This window comes from Psammomys obesus, unplaced genomic scaffold (assembly GCF_907164565.1).
Source record: "Psammomys obesus unplaced genomic scaffold, mPsaObe1.curated_primary_1811, whole genome shotgun sequence".
NCBI classification, from domain to species: domain Eukaryota; kingdom Metazoa; phylum Chordata; class Mammalia; order Rodentia; family Muridae; genus Psammomys; species Psammomys obesus.
The window spans coordinates 15,366,851-15,384,463 of NW_026596120.1; the positions used below are offsets into that span (position 1 = coordinate 15,366,851).

Genomic DNA, 17,613 nt, shown 5'->3' on the forward strand with positions numbered 1-17,613 from the left:
AAGGAAGGAAGGAAGGAAGGAAGGAAGGAAGGAAGGAAGGAAGGAAGAAAGGAAGGAAGGAAGAAAGGAAGGAAGAGCTGTACTTGTATATTTTTTTTTATTTGAAAGCTAATAAAGTTACATGTAAAATAAAACCTTCCAAGAAGGCATCTATTGTTTCATATCCCATTATGTCCTCCTTATTACAATTAATGCAATTAGTCATAGCAAAGAGAAGCATTTTTAGATAACTGTAAGTAAAATCTAGTTGAAAGTCAATGTTTATAAACCTTTCACAGCTGTGCATATGTGTGTTAAATGTCTATATATCAATGGCTTGATATTTGCATTATATCTACTATTTCAAGAAACTGCTTCAGTCTGATAGTTTGCAATTAAACAAGCAGTGCCCACCATGGAAGCAAGCTATAAAACCGGTGAATAGTTTGGGAAAGCGGAGGAATATTTAGTCTGATAATAACCAACAGCATTTCGGTAGAGAAAGACTTCCCTCAAAGCATGTTAAACAGGTAACTCACAGGAACTCACTGCAGTCCTGGTTACCTGCACAAGACCAAGTCCCTTGGGAGCTGGAAAGATGGCTCAGCAGCTAAGAACACTGGCTGCTCTTTTAGAGGACTCGGGTTTAATTCGCAGAACCCACACAGCAGCTCACACCCATGTGTAACTCCAGTCCCCATGAATCTGACACCTTCTTTTGGTCCCCCCGGTACCACACCCACATAGTGCACAGATACACATGCATGCAGAACGCCCACATACAGAAAAATAAAAAGTCTGGGCATGCCACTCGGACTAATAACATTCTCCACAAAAGCCACAGACTAACAAAAACCCCAGTGACATGTATGAGAAACCTCCTTTAAGTTGTTGGTCAAGGTAGCCCAAGAGGCTCCTAAAACTATTCGTATACGCTGTTGCTGTTGCCTCCCCCAAGTTGAAAGTAACTCTTATTGTTAAAGACACCATACACTTAGAACACAGGACTCAGAAGATTCTAGCCGAATCTGACTTGAAAGCCTGTGGTCTAGCTTCCATAGAACCAGAAGGTCCTGAGCAAGCTGCCAAGGGAGAGAACCAATCAATAGCCCTACCCAATTATGATGCCTCGAACCACAATAATGACATGGCTAGATATCCCTAAAGATACAATAGCGGCATTCATATCTTGGCAGTAACCAACAATTGTCTAATTGGACTTAAGACCCACTTCACAGGAAGGAAACCATGCCTGTAACTAGAAACAGGACCAGTGAGGTCATGGATCTTAGACTTAGATGCCACTTTTCTAGATCAGTTAATCCCTAACTGCACAATGAAACTTATTTTTATCGCCACAGAGAAGTATCCCCATGTCAAAAAAGCTTCTCTTTACGGCAAACGTAAACCATTACAGAAAACCACACCTAGTCATAATACAAAGATCACCTGATCCTGGGACGCCAGCTCCAATGGATACATCTATTCCTGACCCCAAGGCTCAGGGAACATCACAGGAGGGGGAACAGATGAGAGATGAAAAGTCTCCTGTGAAATTCAGCCTCCTGTGACTGGCAGGGAAGCACCCATAATACCTCAACAATATGGCTTCCTAAAGAAAATTGATCAAAGAACTACAGGGAACTAACGACAGCTGAAAGAAGGAGAGTTAGGGCAGAGCCTTTCAGAGGCCCTCTGTGGCAGGTTCCTAGGTTGTTTCCTGCTTTCTTCTTCTTCTGATGTCCATCTTCTTTGTCTTTCAGGATGGGGATTGAGCGTTTTAGTCAGAGTCCTCTCTCTTGATTAGTTTCTTTAGATGGACAGATTTTAGGTTTATCCTATAAGTCTATATGAGTGAGTATATACCATGTGTGTCTTTCTGCTTCTGGGACAGCTCACTCAGGATGATCCTTTCCAGGTCCCACCATTTACCTGCAAATTTCATGATTTCCTTATTTTTCATTGCAGAGTAATACTCCATTGTGTAGATGTACCACAATTTCTGCATCCATTCTTCAGTTGAGGGGCATCTGGGCTGTTTCCAGCTTCTGGCTATTACAAGTAAGGCTGATATAAACATGGTTGAGCAAATGTCCTTATTGTGTACTTGAGCCTCTTTTGGATATATACCTAGGAGTGGTATGCCTGGATCTTGAGAAAGTGCTATTCCTAGTTGTCTGAGAAAGCGCCAGATTGATTTCCAGAGTGGTTGTACAAGTTTACATTCCCACCAGCAGTGGAGGGAACATGTATTGTCACTTGAGTTTTTCATCTTGGCCATTCTGATGGGTGTAAGGTGAAATCTCAGGGTTGTTTTGATTTGTATTTCCCTGATGGCTAATGAAGTTGAGCAGACTATCAAAGCAGATGCTGAGACTTTATGGCCAACTGTTGGGCAGAGTGCATGGAATCTTATGTAAGAAGTGGGAAATAGTAGGTTATGGAGAGGACAGGAACCCCACAAGGAGAGCAACAGAACCAGAAGATTTGAACACAGGGCTCTTCCCGGAGACCCATACTCCAATCAAGTACCAGGCATGGAGATAACCTAGAACCCCTGCGCAGATGTAGTCCATGGCAGTTTAGTGTCCAAATGGGTTACATAGTAATGGGAAGAGGGACTGCCTCCGACACAATCTGATAGGCCTGCTCTTTGATCACCTCCCCCTGAGGGGGGAGCAGCCTTACCAGGCCACAGAAGATGACAATGCAGCCACTCCTGATGAGATCTGATAGACTAAGATCAGAAGGAAGGAGAGGAGGACCTCCCCTATCAGTGGCCTTGGGGAGGGGCATGCATGAAGAAGGGGGAGGGAGGGTGGGATCGGGAGGGGAGGAGAGAGGGGCTTATGGGGGGATACAAAGTGAATAAAGTATAAAAAAAAATAAAAGAAAAGAAGGAGAGTTAGTTTCTCCCAGGGATGAGGACCCTGGTTGGCTCCCCAATACAAAGTGATCAGCCCTGAAATCAGATCCACCCAAGGAACACCAAGCATACTTACTAGGTTGGATTTATATAAAGAAAAAGAGGCCATTGCTTTGAAAGGGAGGAAGGAGGGACTTGGCAGGAGTTAGAGGGAGGAAAGGGAAGAGGGATCGCGATGTCGTTACATTTTAATTAAAATGTTAGCGGAAGGTCTTATTAGGTCTTATTAGGCCCCACCCCTTCCTGAGGGACTATAGTTAGTGGTTGCTGAGGGAAGGGGTGATGTAGGCACTGAGAAGCAGACAGTAAAGAAGCTCCCAGTAACACAAGCAACCTTAATCAAATCAGTGGTCCCACACAAGGCAGGAAAGAGGGAGGGGCTTGTCAGAAGAGTGGCGGTGGGGGTGCGAGAAAGCGTAATGGGGTGAAAATGACTGACGTTCACCATACCGATGCATAAGACTGTCAACAGATAACTAGATAAAAGTTTTAAGGTTAAAACAATCTACTTCTTGTTGTTAGGTTTGTTTTTTTTTACAGCGCAGGAGGCTGAAGCCAGAGCCTTGCGCGTTAGTCGGTACTCTCGAGCTACCCCCCAAGCCTGGCGGCAACAAATCTTGAGGAAGTGAAAATGTAAAAGTTAAACTAGCTGAATGAATTAGGCCAAACAAAATAAATTAAATTACACAAAAACGAAATACGTCTTTATCGATATATAAACAAGTGATGGGTTCCGCTATCTGCTGAGGCTCATCCTGAACCCAACAGCCTACTTTTAGGACTCACTCAACCAATTACTTTGCTGGACTAGTAGAGATGACTCAGTGGTTAAGAGCACCTGCTGCTCTTTCAGAGGACCTGAGTTCAGTTCCCAGCACCCACACCAAGTGGCTTATGACCGCCTGTAAGTCCAGCTCCAGGGAATCTGATGCCTCCGGCCTCCGTAGACACCTGTACGGAGCTCACATGTACACATGTACGTACACACACACACACACACACACACACACACACACACATACAAAATTAAAATATTTTAACTGTTTTACAACCACCAACAGAATAAATGATTCCAGAGGAATCATATCAAAGGATGCTAAAAACAGTGAATAAAGCTTTGTTGAAACGCAAGATAGTGACAGTGGTAGTTCGAACGAGATATCCGTTTAAGTCTTGGGCATTTGAATACTTGGTCCCCAGTTGCTGGCTGTATGGGGAACATTTGAAGGTATGGCCTTGATGGAAGAAATATGTCACTGGGTGCAAGCTTTGAGGTTTCGAAAGACACCATACCTGCCACCTGCCTTTGCTCTGCCATCAAGAATTCTAACCCTCTAAAACCATAAGCCCATAAGCTTTCTTTTTTAAAGATTTATTCATTTACTGTAAAGGAGTGCTGTATTTGCATATACACCTGCAGGCCAGAAGAGGGCATCAGACCCCAGTATAGATGGTTGTGAGCCACCATGTGGTTTCTGAGAATTGAACTCAGAACCTCTGGAAGAGCACACAGTGCTCTTTACCTCTGAGCCATCTCCCCAGCCCCCCAAACACTTTCTTTTGTAAGCTGCCTTGATCATAGTGTCTTGTCACAGCAATAGAAAAGCAACTAAGACAATAATACAGTCTCAAAGCATCTCTTTTAAAAATTATCTATAAGTTACAAAGGACAAAAGAAAGAGCCTTTAAAAAGGAGAAATCTGGCAAGCACTACAACCAAATGGTCACGATTAACATCAACAAAACAGGATAAGGCAACATTATCCACCTCTGAAACTGCACATGAGAAACCTCATTGTCTCTTATATTTTATTCCTCTCTTTAAAAAAAAAATCTCATCGCAGGGAGATAATCACATAAACCACAATTTAAGGGCAGTCTGAAAACTAATGCCTGTGTTCCTCAAAGATAGTGATATTCTGAAAGACTGAAAAGCTAAGTAAATAGCCAAAATGTGTGTATATGTGGCTGAGTGAGAGAGAGTTGGCCATCATGTTAATATCATGTGCAGCAAATGGTCCAACTGATGTCTGAACCAGGCATCACAACGAATTAGACGAGTCGGCATGTGGAGAAGACTTGGGCTAATTAAAAGTGGCCCCGCAGCCGATTCCATCCCATTCCAAAAGCTGAAACTCTTCGCCAGGTGTGTGGTAGTCTTTGGATTACCACGGGTGGTTGGTGCATAGTGGAGATGAGCGTGTGCTTAGCGTTCCGCAGAGAGCCGTGCCGGCCTCTCCTCACTGCCTGCTGGTGGAAAGCTCTGCCTCTTGTTGATTTTTGGTGCCTAAGGAGCCATTAATTGTCATTGAAATGTTTGACACAGCTTCCCTCAAATGTTTTACAACAAAGTTGTATTTACAGCTAAGCCAAGATTTGAGAACGGGCACAGGAAGCAAATGTTAGTGTTTACGCAATCGCTTTAGGCTGAACTTTAGGTTAGTTCTCACTGCCAAGCATACTGTCTGGGTTCCAGGGTGAAGTGTGCAGGAGAACATCTTCACGGCTCCCGATCATGCGTTGTCTAGAGCTTGCAGTCCAGATGTATAAGACTGTAACGCTATGAGGTAAGAAAGTTTCAGATCCAGAACACAGAAGTTCGAGATGCTCACTCCGAGATGGGAGGAACACCTCGCTTCTACACTGTTTTCCTAGTCAAGGTCAGCTTAAACCAGGACACACCTCTCCCTAGAAGAAAAAGTAAGGAGGCCCACAGCGGCCCTAAGCATTGCCCAGACATCTGCAGTCTTTGCTCCTGAGAACACTGCAATCCACACAGGCTTGCTGCAGCTTGGGGAACAGCCTATAGGTTGCATCACCACACTACTCCAGGGAAGGAGCCTACATGGTATTCTGCTATCCATCTGTGGCCCAGGCGTGTGTCACCTTGAAGTTGAAGCTGCTTGTTGGGATGTATCCCGGGCCAGGGACCGCTCGTTCCTGCACCTCTGTCCCTGAGTCTTTGTTGTCATTCTGCCACGCTTACACACAGCGTAATGGATATCCCCAAGCCAACTTCCCACAGTTCCGTACTCCCTGGGGACAAGTTGCTGAATTTTTCCCAGGCAGTTGGTCTTGGCACCCTGCTCTTGACTACTCAGAACCTACGCCTGTAAGATGGACATGGCAGTACATATCTTATTAGCCCAGCACTTGGAGATAAAAGGCAAGGAGTTCAAAGCCAGCCTGGGCTATGTAACAAATTTGAAGCCATCCTGAGATCCCTGAAACCAGAAAGCAGTGAGGAGGAAGATGGGGAAAGAAGAAAGGTATAAAAGAACAGCCATAACTTCCCAGTGCCAGACCAGCACAGTTCCCTGCTGCTGCTGCTGCAGCTGCTGTTGCCGCGGAGACTCCACACAGGCAGGGAAGTGGCTGAAATCTTAGAAGCCAAGTTTACTCCAGAATTTAGGGGAAAGTAAAGTGCAGTGAGAACTGCGCTGGGCTAGCTGATAATTCCCACTCCAGTGTCAGTCTTACCACATTCCCTGCACATGGATTAGAGTGTATTTCTTTGCCAGCACCATGCGGCAGAGTTAGTGTGGATACACTGAACCTGTGAAAGAGGATAGATGTAGAGGAATTTTAATTCAGAACATGGCTGTTCTGGCAAGAGATCACATCCAAAGACCTAGGTCTGTGTGATCCAGCTGGAATACAAACATGCCTTTAATCCAGAAGACAATAGGCAAACAGATCTGAATTCAAGGCCAGCCTCAGATAGAGCAAGTTTCAGGTAAAGAAAAGCTTAGATCCAGGCATGGTAGTACATGCCTTTAATCCCAAACAATGAAGGTGAAGGTAAAGTTAGTTTGTAGAAGGAAGTGGTATCTAATTGAGTGGCAAAAATAGACACAAATCAGAGAAAGATTTGACAGAATAAAATACACCCAACTCTCATGAGAAGAGAGAGGAAAGGGAAGCTACTTATGGGACAAAGCAGAGAGAGAGGAGGCAGTCTTACTGGGACAGTAATAGAGAGGCAGATTGCAAGTGAAGATCAAATGAGCCAGAGAATGAGAAGGATCCAAAGATTAGAAAAGATTGTAGAAGTTAGTTTGAGGCCAAGCAGAGCAATTCAAGGGTGGAGAGAAAACCAGACTGAGTAAGTCAACTAAATGGGAGAGGGATTTTAGCCAGAACAGCTGACTTGAACCAGGCAGTCCAGAGCTCAGTAAGAACAAGAAAGGGTGAGTTTATTAAGAAGTAAATATCAGAGGCTGAAAATGTTCTAGGCCTAGATTAGATCATATGGAGGCTAGAAGCTTCCGGGACTCGGCCTAGGTTAGCAGACAGAGGCAGGAAGCCTCCCAAACAACAACTGACCAGGCAAATAAAAGTTCCTTTTACACAGAGATTTGTAAAAAGCTGTGAAATCAGAAATCGCCATCGCCTTCGAGTGACAATCTCTAAAATAAAATCCCCCAAACTGAGTCCTTTCTCATTGGTGGAACCAACAGCAGTAATTTTTTTTTCTTATTATTATTCAAAGAGAAACACTTTCTTTGTATCAAAGAGCTGACCGCATCTTTGACCCAGTAAATCCAGGAAATAGCGTTTTGATGGACATGAGATTTCAGATTCTAACAGACTCTTTATTTATTTATTAAATTATTTTTGGTTTTTGGTTCTTTTAGAGATAAGGCTTCTCTGTGTAGCCTTGGCTATCCTGGACTGGATTTGTAGGCCAGACCAGACTCACAGAGTTCTGCCTACCTCTGCCTTCCTGAGTGCTGGGATTAAGGTGTGCACCTCCTCACCCAGCTTCTAACAGACTTTCTGTGGCAGTGGGAGAGGGCCTCCCTACATCAAAATGCAGTGTGGGGTGTGACACCGTGCAGGAGGCACCATGGTCACCTGAGGGAAATAAGCGCTTTAGTTCTCGCTGCCCGTGTCTTCTACAGTCTTTCATTTCACCTGAAAGGAACTCAGTGAATTACTTTTGTATCATTTTTGACATCTTAAATAACTTTTTTTAAAAAAGGAATTGGAAAAATGCACAATAACACAAACCTATCTTCTGCTGAAAAGGATAAAATATTTCATTCTCTATCACAAGATTCACTGGGATACAAACTTCAGGGAGATGGTAATTACAGTATAACACAGTTGCCAAGTCCAGATTCATAAAGCATCATGTATTCCTTCCCTCCCCCTAGAACCCCCGGAACCCCTAACACACACCCGTGAATGCACATACACCAGGCAGGCTCATAAGCATTTTCCAGAACCCTGCTCCCAGGTCACTTCCTAATCCAAGCCTGGTGGAGAGTCACTCCCTCCCTACCACACTTTGACTCTGGACGTTGAACGCTTATTTCCACGAATAAGTGAGATTTGTCAATTTGTCTTCATTGTTTCTAACACTCAGCACCCACAACAGTTCTCTCCTGAATTTCTTCCCTTTTTTTTTTTTTTCTCCTGACTTAGCTTCATGACAACTAAAGCCCTTCTACGTGTGCAGACCCAAAGCCATGGACTTACTCACACACTCCTCTCCCATATACAGGCTGTTCACTCCACCTGTTCAGCCTGGAAATGGCCCATCTGTCATGGTTTCTATTGCAAACACCCTGGCGTAGACTCCATCATCTCTCTCTCCCCTGAGGACTGCGACAACTTTCATGGGTCCCTGTTCTGCCCTTTCTCCTGAAACCTACTTTCAACACTTCTGAGGAGGTGTTTGTGAAATATAAGCCACTTCTACTCAAAGCCTCCCTAAGGCTCCCTGTTCTACCGAGGAAAAGATGCCTTCGGTTACAGAATGCTAAGTGATCTGACCCTGGCTTTTCTCATTTGTCGCTCGCTATCATTTTCAATTAATGTGGCAGAGCAGGGGGCTCCGCAGGTGTGGGCAAAGTGCACACGCGTGCACTTGGAGGCCAGAGATCAACTTTGAGAGTCGTTCCTGGAGAGCCAGTGTCTCTCACTAGAACCTGGAGCTTGCCAACTAAGCTAAGCCAGCAGGGCTCTGGGTCCACCTGTCTGGGCCTCCTCAGCACGGGGATTGCAAGCATGCTCCACCATGCCCAATTTTTACTCGGTTCAGCAAGCACTTCACCCCCTCCCTCACCTTCACTATTTATACTCGTCACTTTGGTCTGCTGTTCTTCCAGTCGGTCAGACACTCCCTGTGGGGAAACAGGGGATAGGATGCTCCCTGTTTCTCTCTGCTTGAAATGTTTTTCAGCATGACTTCATGGCTAAGCCCCTCACCTCCTGGACATCTGTGCTCAAAACTACTGTTTATAGTTGCTACCCAGGCCTCCTTCTCTTCCCCTTCTAATATACTATGTGATGCTCACTCTAGTTATTGATAGACATTTTCACACCCCCATCTCTCTCTAGAACATAGTGGAATCCTTTTGTCTTCCATGCTGTACTTGCAATTATGGCTGCATGGAGTCATTGGCTTACCAGGCTTGGGAAGGCTCCCTCTTGTTAAGAGTGGGTGTTCGAACAAGAAAATTTGAACACAGGGAACTTCCCAGAGACTCATACTCCAACCAAGGACTATTCATGGAGATAACCTAGAACCCTGACAATGCAGCCACTTCTGATGAGAACTGATAGACTAAGATCAGAAAGAAGGAGAGGAGGACCTCCCCAATCAGTGGACATGGGGAGGGACATGCATGCAGAAAGGAGGGAGGAGGGTGGGACTGGGAGGGGAGGAGGGAGGGGCTTATGGGGGGGTACAAAATGAATAAAGTGTAATTAATAAAAGTTAAATAAAAAAAAACCACCAAAAAAAAAAGAGTGGGTGTTCTACAACAACAATTTAAAGAGATTTTGGGGAATCCTGGTGTGTCCTAGCCCAGCATTTTGACCAACAGAAGATATGAAGCCTATTGTGTCCTCTTTGATACTTTAATTACAATTAAATTTTAAAGTCATTTATATGAAGACTATAATCACACTGGCAGTGGTGGTACACCCTTCAATGCCAGCACTCAGGAGGCAGAGGCAGGTGGATCTCTGTGATTTCAAGACCAGCCAGGGCTACATGAAAAAACCCTGTCACAAAAATTCAGTAAGGTGATGAGCTGTTCCTCACACAGAAGGTACAAGATGAGCTAGGATTGTCAGGGCAAAACAGAACAGTAAAGCCAAAGCAGCAAGCAGCCAGTATCTTCTTAACAACAAAAGGCTGCATTTGCAGCTGCTGCAGAATACAGACAGGACTCCACTCCTCTTGGCCAGCGACAAAATAAACATCTCTAAAGTTCTTTCCAGGAAGCCCATTTCTGAGAATCTGAAACTACCTGACAGCACTCCGCAAGAGCAGACTTTGCAAAGGCCACTGGGCTTTAGTGTTCAGAGGCCAAAAAAAAAAAAAAAAAAAAAAAAAAAAAAAAAAACCATGGCCACTCTGCATTCTGTAGCCCCTGGTTTTTTAACTGCTGAAAATCGAAAGAGAGAGAGAGGGAAAAAGGGAGGGAGGAAGATAGAAAGGGCAGGAAGGAGAGAGAGAGAAAAAGGACAATATCTAGTTCTCCTGTGGACACTGTGGAACAATTCTCAGGCAGGATTTGATATTTTCATTCCACCTAAGTCAAGCCCACCAATCCTTACCCTCTCTGTGTTTATTCGGTGAATTTAAATATAGAATGGGGCCAGCATGATGGGTCAAGCAGGTGAGAGCACTGGTCACCAACCCTGATGATCCTAGTTAAACCTTTGGAAACCACACAGTAGAAAGAAAGGCCCTTCTGGACCTTTCCTCTGTAAGCTGTCCTCTGATGGTCATGTGCTCACATGACACAAACATTTCATACAAAAATGAATGTAAAAAAATGTAGAATTACTTCCCAAAATCAGCTAACAGCTATACATAAAATTTAATTATCAACTTTACACTAACTTTCCTTAGGGTACTTTATTTTAAAAATCATTTTCTCCAACTCTAGCAAATGCTAAAGTGTTTAGAATGAAGATCTCTACCATTTGCTTTTAAATCCATTAAAATAATAATAATAAGATAATCCAGGCCTGGCTGTGCAAGCCTGTAATCCCAGCTATTTAGGATGGCTGAAGCAGGAGAATTGCAAGGTCAAGGCCAACCTGAGACCCTGCCTCACAATAAAAGCTTTGAAGGGGCCGGTATGAATGTAGCTAACTTTGTATAATTCCATGTCCAGCACTGCAAGGAAAAGTAAAATAATAATAAACTATTGAATCTAAATAATGAATAGCCTCTGTAAGCTAAACTTTACTGTACCTTGAAGTTTTTATTAAAAAAAAATTAAAATTGTTTAACTTACTTGTTGAAAATTTTGCATGGTAGCTAAATAGAAAGTTAAAAGGTACTCAAAATATATAACTCCCTAAGAGAGGGCAAGGGAGAAAGCAATCAAAACCTATTATATACACAACCATTGGCTGAGCTTCTTCAACACCAGGCACACACACACACACACACACACACACACACACACGCACACACGCATGCACGGTGTACAGACATACATGCAGCCAAACGCTCCTACACACAAAAATAAAAATAAAACCTTCTTTTAAGATGTAGATTTTAAATAGGAGGGGAACTGGAGAGATGGCTCTACAGTTAAAATTAGCTGCTCTTCCGGGGGACCCAGGTTCAGTTTCCTTCACCCACACGGCAGTGCACACTATCTAAAACTCCAATTCCGGGGGCTCTGACGGCCTCTTCTGTCCTCTGCAAGCCCCAGGCATGTAAGTGATACACAGACATAAGTGCAGGCAAAACACTTACACACAGAAAATAAGAATAAATGTAAAATAAAAAAGAAACTGTCTCATAACAAAATTTATAGACACACACACACACCTATGGATCCTGGTAAACTAAACATAAGAAAATCACTCCAGTTTCTAACTCAGGGTGGCCACCATTTCCCCAAGCATGCTCTGCGAGGGCCAGCCATCTTTCACCTGAGTTTTATGTCTTGACTACAGCTGATGAATCATTAAATCGTGTTTTCTTTTCCCCTTGGTTTTCTCGTCTAACACCAACGTGATTTTTTTTTTATCTCCAAAGCTTGAATAACCCACAGATCCCATACCAGACCCATAACTAAGCTGGGGTCCCCTTTCCACAAAGACGGTAAAGTCTGGATGTGTCTCACACTACTGTTTCATACCTTCTTGCTCAATAAAGGTCCGGAGACTTGCGGCTCCCTTCTTACCACAGTTTTCCTCTTGAGACTCTCTTTCTCTAACAAGTATGACTTTGGATTCTTCTCTGCCTTTATCCCTGCCTCCACTTCTCTCTACCTCCTTGTCATCTGAAGTTCCTCTCCTCCATCTATATTCACACATGCTTCCTTCTCTCTCAACCTGTGCATGAAAGCAACCTTTTTTATAGGCCAAGCATAGGTGGCATGGTGGTACCTGGCCTGTAAGCCCAGGACTTTGGAGGTTAAAGCAGAAGGCTCAGGAGGCATTCAAGGTTGGCCTCTGTTACACAGCAAGTTTGAAGAGGCCATCCTGGACTACCATAAGACTATCTCAAAAAAAAAAAAATCAAAATTAGCAAACAATACAAAGAAAAAGAGGAGAGGAGGAGAGAACACTTGGAAAAACAAATAAAGAAAACCAATTATATCCACATCAATGCTTGACAAGATAGTCATGTCTGATGAGATTCAGAACAGCATCCAGTGAAAACTTCAGGACAGCCTCTTTCAATAACTGTTCAATCTTACAACTGCCCAGTTATTCCCAGTGTGTTGGGAAAACGTGACATTGTGAAAACATTTGGCCATAAAGCTATTGTCATGTTTAAAAACAGGACCACTGTAGATCTCACAGACTACTTAGAGCTTTGTTTTGTGTCATTTGTAATAAGAGATATTTTGTGTGGGGAAAACAAAACAAAACAAAGTGTACGTCTATAAACCTACCCCCTTTGAAAAGGAAATGGTTCTTACCTGACAAAACCCTGGAGGCTGGTCTTTTCAGCTTCTCCTTGTCCTCATCACTTAAGAATCTGTTTAGCCTTAGGAATTCCCCGGCACCCAGGGAGCCTGAAGGACAGACACAGCGACACACCAGCTTTCCCAGTGTTTAATACTCTCCAGAGAGGGGCGGAGAGGGGAGGCTGTGTCTGTGCTGTGGCACAGGTCCTGCACTCGTGCATGCTTTATTACCGCTCACCAAAAATGGTGATTTCCTGTAAGCACTGGCCTTGAAAATGAGTACACAGACATACCGAGAACATTCTCAAAAAGGGAATTTTTTTTTTCATCACAAGTATCCCTAATTTAATTTTTTTTTTTTACTTTCTGTGAAGACTCTAAACTATAAGTTTCTTGAAAGTGTTCACTTCCGAGTCATCCACATGCCCTACAACAATAAGCCATATACATACTTGATCTCAACACAATATATATAATGGATGCACAAAGAAAAAAAAAACTAATGAATTGGACGAGGACAAACAGTCCCTGCAACTGTAACACTGAACTAGCGAGTGGTGACATTCATCTTGCGTGCTTTAAACAAACATTTGACAGTCAAAAGAAGCTTATTAGTGTGGCCCTGAGTTGGCCGATGAGGTTGATCGTAGCTTGATTTGTACGGCTGTTATAAACAACCATGACCAAAAGCAATGTGGGGAAGAAAGGGTTTGTTTCACCTAACAGTTTATAGCTCATCATTTTGGGAAGTCGCGGCAGAAACTTAGGAACCTGGAACCAGGAAACAAATCAGAGGCCATGAAGAAACACTACCTACTTGGTTTGCTCAGTTCGCTTTCTTAGACAGCCCAGAACCACCTGCCTCGGGAAGGCACCGCCCACAGAGGGCCGGGGCCCTCCCACATCAATCTTCAATCAGGAACAATCTTCCATCAGGAAAACGCCCGACAACAGACTTGCCTATAGGCCAAACTGATGAAGACGTTTTCTCAGTTGAGGTTCCCTCTTCCCAGATGATGGTTCACTGACAAAAACAAAACAAAACAAAACAAAAACCTGACCCGTACAGAGTTAAACTGCTATAACAGAAGACCTAACAATTCAGCTAAAGGAGGAAGACTTATTTCTTACACAGGTAGGTGTTACAGGTCAGCATGTGGCTGGCGTAGCCCAGTCGTTCAGGGATCGAGGCTAATGCAGACAGCCGTACTCAATAACCTCTTACCTGAGATTCCTACATGCATCACCCTGACAGCCAATGGGAAGGATGAAAGGACTGGGGACTTCCCCTAGACAAGAAAAACAGAAGTTACACCGTTTCCACTCATGTTCTATTCCACAAAGCATGGACGCTTACCATATGCAGCTACCAAGGAAGGTGTGAGATTTGCACTCCAGTTAGAAAGCCGTGTCCTCAGCTCAATTCTATTATCGTGTCGGAGCAGCAGGAGGATAGACAATGGGCTGGGGAATTTGCTGTCATCACCATTACGATTTTGGACATGCCACCATTACCATTATCTTAGGACCTGAGGGCACACACTTTGGCATGAAGTTCTACTTAGTCTCTGGTATAACTATTTGAGGAAATGGGGTCAAACGACGTTTCCTGAAATAAATTGTCACTAGAAAGACAGCCTGTCATTAAGAGAGTTGAATTCTCATTTCTCAGTGTTTTTTTTTTTTTTTCACTCTTGATAAATTTGACAGAAAACCTAAAGAGCCTCCTACATGGAGAATTAGCCCCAGAATGATGGACCAGTTCATCCTTCACCAGCTATTCCTTAATTACCTGTGACACAGGGATAACAGGAGCAGGAGGCTGTCCCGATTGGAAATGGAGTTCCTTAGCACATAGGTGAGAGGCAGCCATTGCTCACTCAGCGTTCTGATTTCCTGAGAAAAAGTAAGTTATCCTGCTTAAAATCCCACAGTACAGTTAAGTCCAAATACTTAAGGCCAAAATGGCTCCTAGCGCAGCCCTCGGCCTTGATCCAAGAAGCTTCTTTCTGCAACAAATGGTGATTAATAGAGACTGGCCACTGGTCAAGGTTCTGAGAGTTAACTGTTGAGTGTTCGTGTTCGTCTGCACAGGGAACCTCCTGGAAGGCAGAAAGAGCATTAGAACCAGATGAGGTGGAGGGGAGCCATAAAGGTTCTCTTAATGAGCATGGCGTAGCCATTGCAGTCAAGAACTCCTAACAGCTGTGGAAGCTAGATGGGGCCTACAAGACTGGGCCCATCAACTTTCAGCCTTGGATCTGGGGGCGCTCACAGTGCCCTCCCCACCACCTCATGCCCCGAGCTATCAAGTTCAGTCCTTCTGGGAGCCCTCTGGAAAACCACACCGCATGACCCTTGGAGGCCGAACATTGAGGAGCGCTTGCTACCGCTCATTGGCTGCTTCCAGGACAAGGGTAAAGCCTGGCATTTCCAAGCTACCCTGTGAGGGTAAACTCCCTGAGCGCTGGAGAGAGTCTGGGAGCTGAGGCGCTGGAAGCTCAGAGGCCGAGCGTGAGCCTGTGGCTTGTTCCAGCAGCTGGTGAGACGCCAGCGGGTTCAGGGACACTCTGTGAGATCAAATTCCCGCACAACCTTCACCTTTTGCTGTTGAAAAACAAATTTATAGCAATACCCGCTGCTGACCTCACGGGGGCGTAATGGGCTCGTCCCCTGCTTCAGGTTTCCCTCCACAGGCTGTAAACTGTTCAAGAAGGAAGGACTGTCTCATTTACGACTGCTGGCTCTCAATAAACAGCCCCAGAATAAAGAGGTGAACAGATAACCACCTCAGGAACATAAACTCCAAGCGTCCTTCTCCATATTCTTGTAGATGTCATGACATTTCCATCCCAAGTTAGTTCCCGGTGCCAGCGCAGGAAGCCAGACTGTTGTTTCCAGGGGTGTTCATAGAAACACCCGCTTTTCTGTGGGGAGGTTGTCCTCTGTGAAGCTGTTTTTCAAAATTTTTTTTCTTTCTTTCTTTCTTTCTTTCTTATTAACAAAAGGACATGAAGAGACTTGTTTTCAAGAACGCTGGTGTCAGAAACTCTGTTAAAAATCGCAGTGAGAATGAAACACCTCCTTCCTGCCGGGGGCATCGGGGTCATTTGAACACAGCCTGGATTTCCACCCCAGGTGCACGGCACCAGATAAGGGATTGGCGCCCAGCTTTCTACACGTGTCTTCACTTTGTAGTTTCCAAGGAAACGGAGATCCAAAGTTCTCATCTCAGCCTAGGCCTGACGTCAATCTCCGCATGCACATCCCAGTTTGCCTTGAGCTAACACAAACCGCTTTGCTGCGATTTCATCCAAACCTCACTCCTCCCCCTATCTGGCCAGGGACCCCGAGGCCTCTCTGCTCTCTGGTGGGGGGATCCCTCTGGCTAATTTTGTTGACATCAGCATGGTCTTTATCCGATGAACTTATTCCTGTTTTATTTTGTTCTTTGTTTTTGAGACAGGCTTAACTGAACATACTGTGCATACTGCCGTGCTCTAGCCAGTTTATATACAGCAGAGATTATTGGATCCAGCCTGGTAGACATTGCCATCAAAATCACATAGGGTCAGACAGACACACACACACACACACACACACACACACACACACACAAATGGGTAGGTAAATGTCAATCAGAAGCCAATCAGGACTTTTTAAAAGACTTAGGAACTTTTAAGGTATAATAAGCTTTGATTTGGTTTTTCATGGAGCTTTAAGGTTTGTTTGTTGTTACTGTTTATTTTCCTTTGCTTTGCTTAAAGAGAGAGAAAGAGAGAGTTTGAAAGAGAGACCTCAGATCCCTGTGGAGATGGAGTTACAGGCAGCTCTGAGCTGCCCAGCATGGGTGCTGGCAATCATACTCAGGTCCCTCTGCAAAAGCCGTAGCCACTCTGAACTGCTGAGCCATCATCCCCCCCCCCCCCGCCTGTGCCTTATTTTGCTTGAGACAAAGTCTCACTCTGTAGTGCAGGCTTGCCTGCAACTCACAGCGGTCCCCCTGCTTCAGCCTTCCAAGTGATGGGCTTACAAACCTGAGCCCCTATGCAGAACTTGAAGAGCTTTTGAAAGAGGCACATGGGAGACAAAGACAGGCAGTTCTCTGAGTACAAGGCCAGTCTGATCCACAGGACAAGTTTCAAGCCAACCAGAGCTACACAGTGGAAACAACTCTATCTGCCACTGGGAAACTCCACCCTCAGGGCATTGGGAGCTACCAATCACAGAAAACAGTCCACAGCACACCTGACCCAAGAGTCTGCTGCATATGACCGTGGCTGGCCAGTAACAATCTTGCCATATTCACCACCACCACCAACACACACACACACACACACACACACACACACACACACACACCTCTTGTTATGAAGTTTTAAAGATATGTGCTGATGTTTCCTGTTACCATGGTTTTATCTTGGTCTCTGACTTTAAAGCATAAGAAAAAAGAGAGAGAGAGAAGCTGAAATCCTGGATTCTGCTCTTTCCACGTTCTTTATTTCACTCCATTTTATCTTGTTTTGATTGTTTTGTTGGGGAAGGGCATCCTTCATCTGCTTAAACTGGCTCAATGTGAATTTTGGTCACTCATGAGCCACGAGCACCATCTGAGTCCTGCATAGACACAATCAAGCTTTTTCTCCTGGGCACCAAATCATGCTTCCTGGCTTGCTATCCACGCCATCCCTGAAAATGCAAGGTTACGTTGTTTTTTGTTAAACCACAAACCTCAAAAAAAAAAAAAAAAAGATGGCTTCATCTTTTCCTTTATAGCCAGGAATCCTAAAGCCAAACACAGCACCTAGA

General features: G+C 44.4%; 1 protein-coding gene across 1 annotated transcript in view; it reads right to left on the reverse strand.

Annotated features, from left to right (window-relative positions):
- Positions 1-15,862, reverse strand: part of LOC129693156 (collagen alpha-4(VI) chain-like) — a 112,853-nt gene extending 96,991 nt beyond the window's left edge. The window contains exons 1-3 of the mRNA XM_055629840.1: positions 15,451-15,862; positions 14,597-14,700; positions 13,622-14,093 (exon numbers count right to left, since the gene is read on the reverse strand). The gene's annotated coding sequence lies outside the window, so the exon portion shown is untranslated. The remainder of the gene's footprint in view (positions 1-13,621; positions 14,094-14,596; positions 14,701-15,450) is intronic.
- Positions 15,863-17,613: the final 1,751 nt, after the last annotated feature.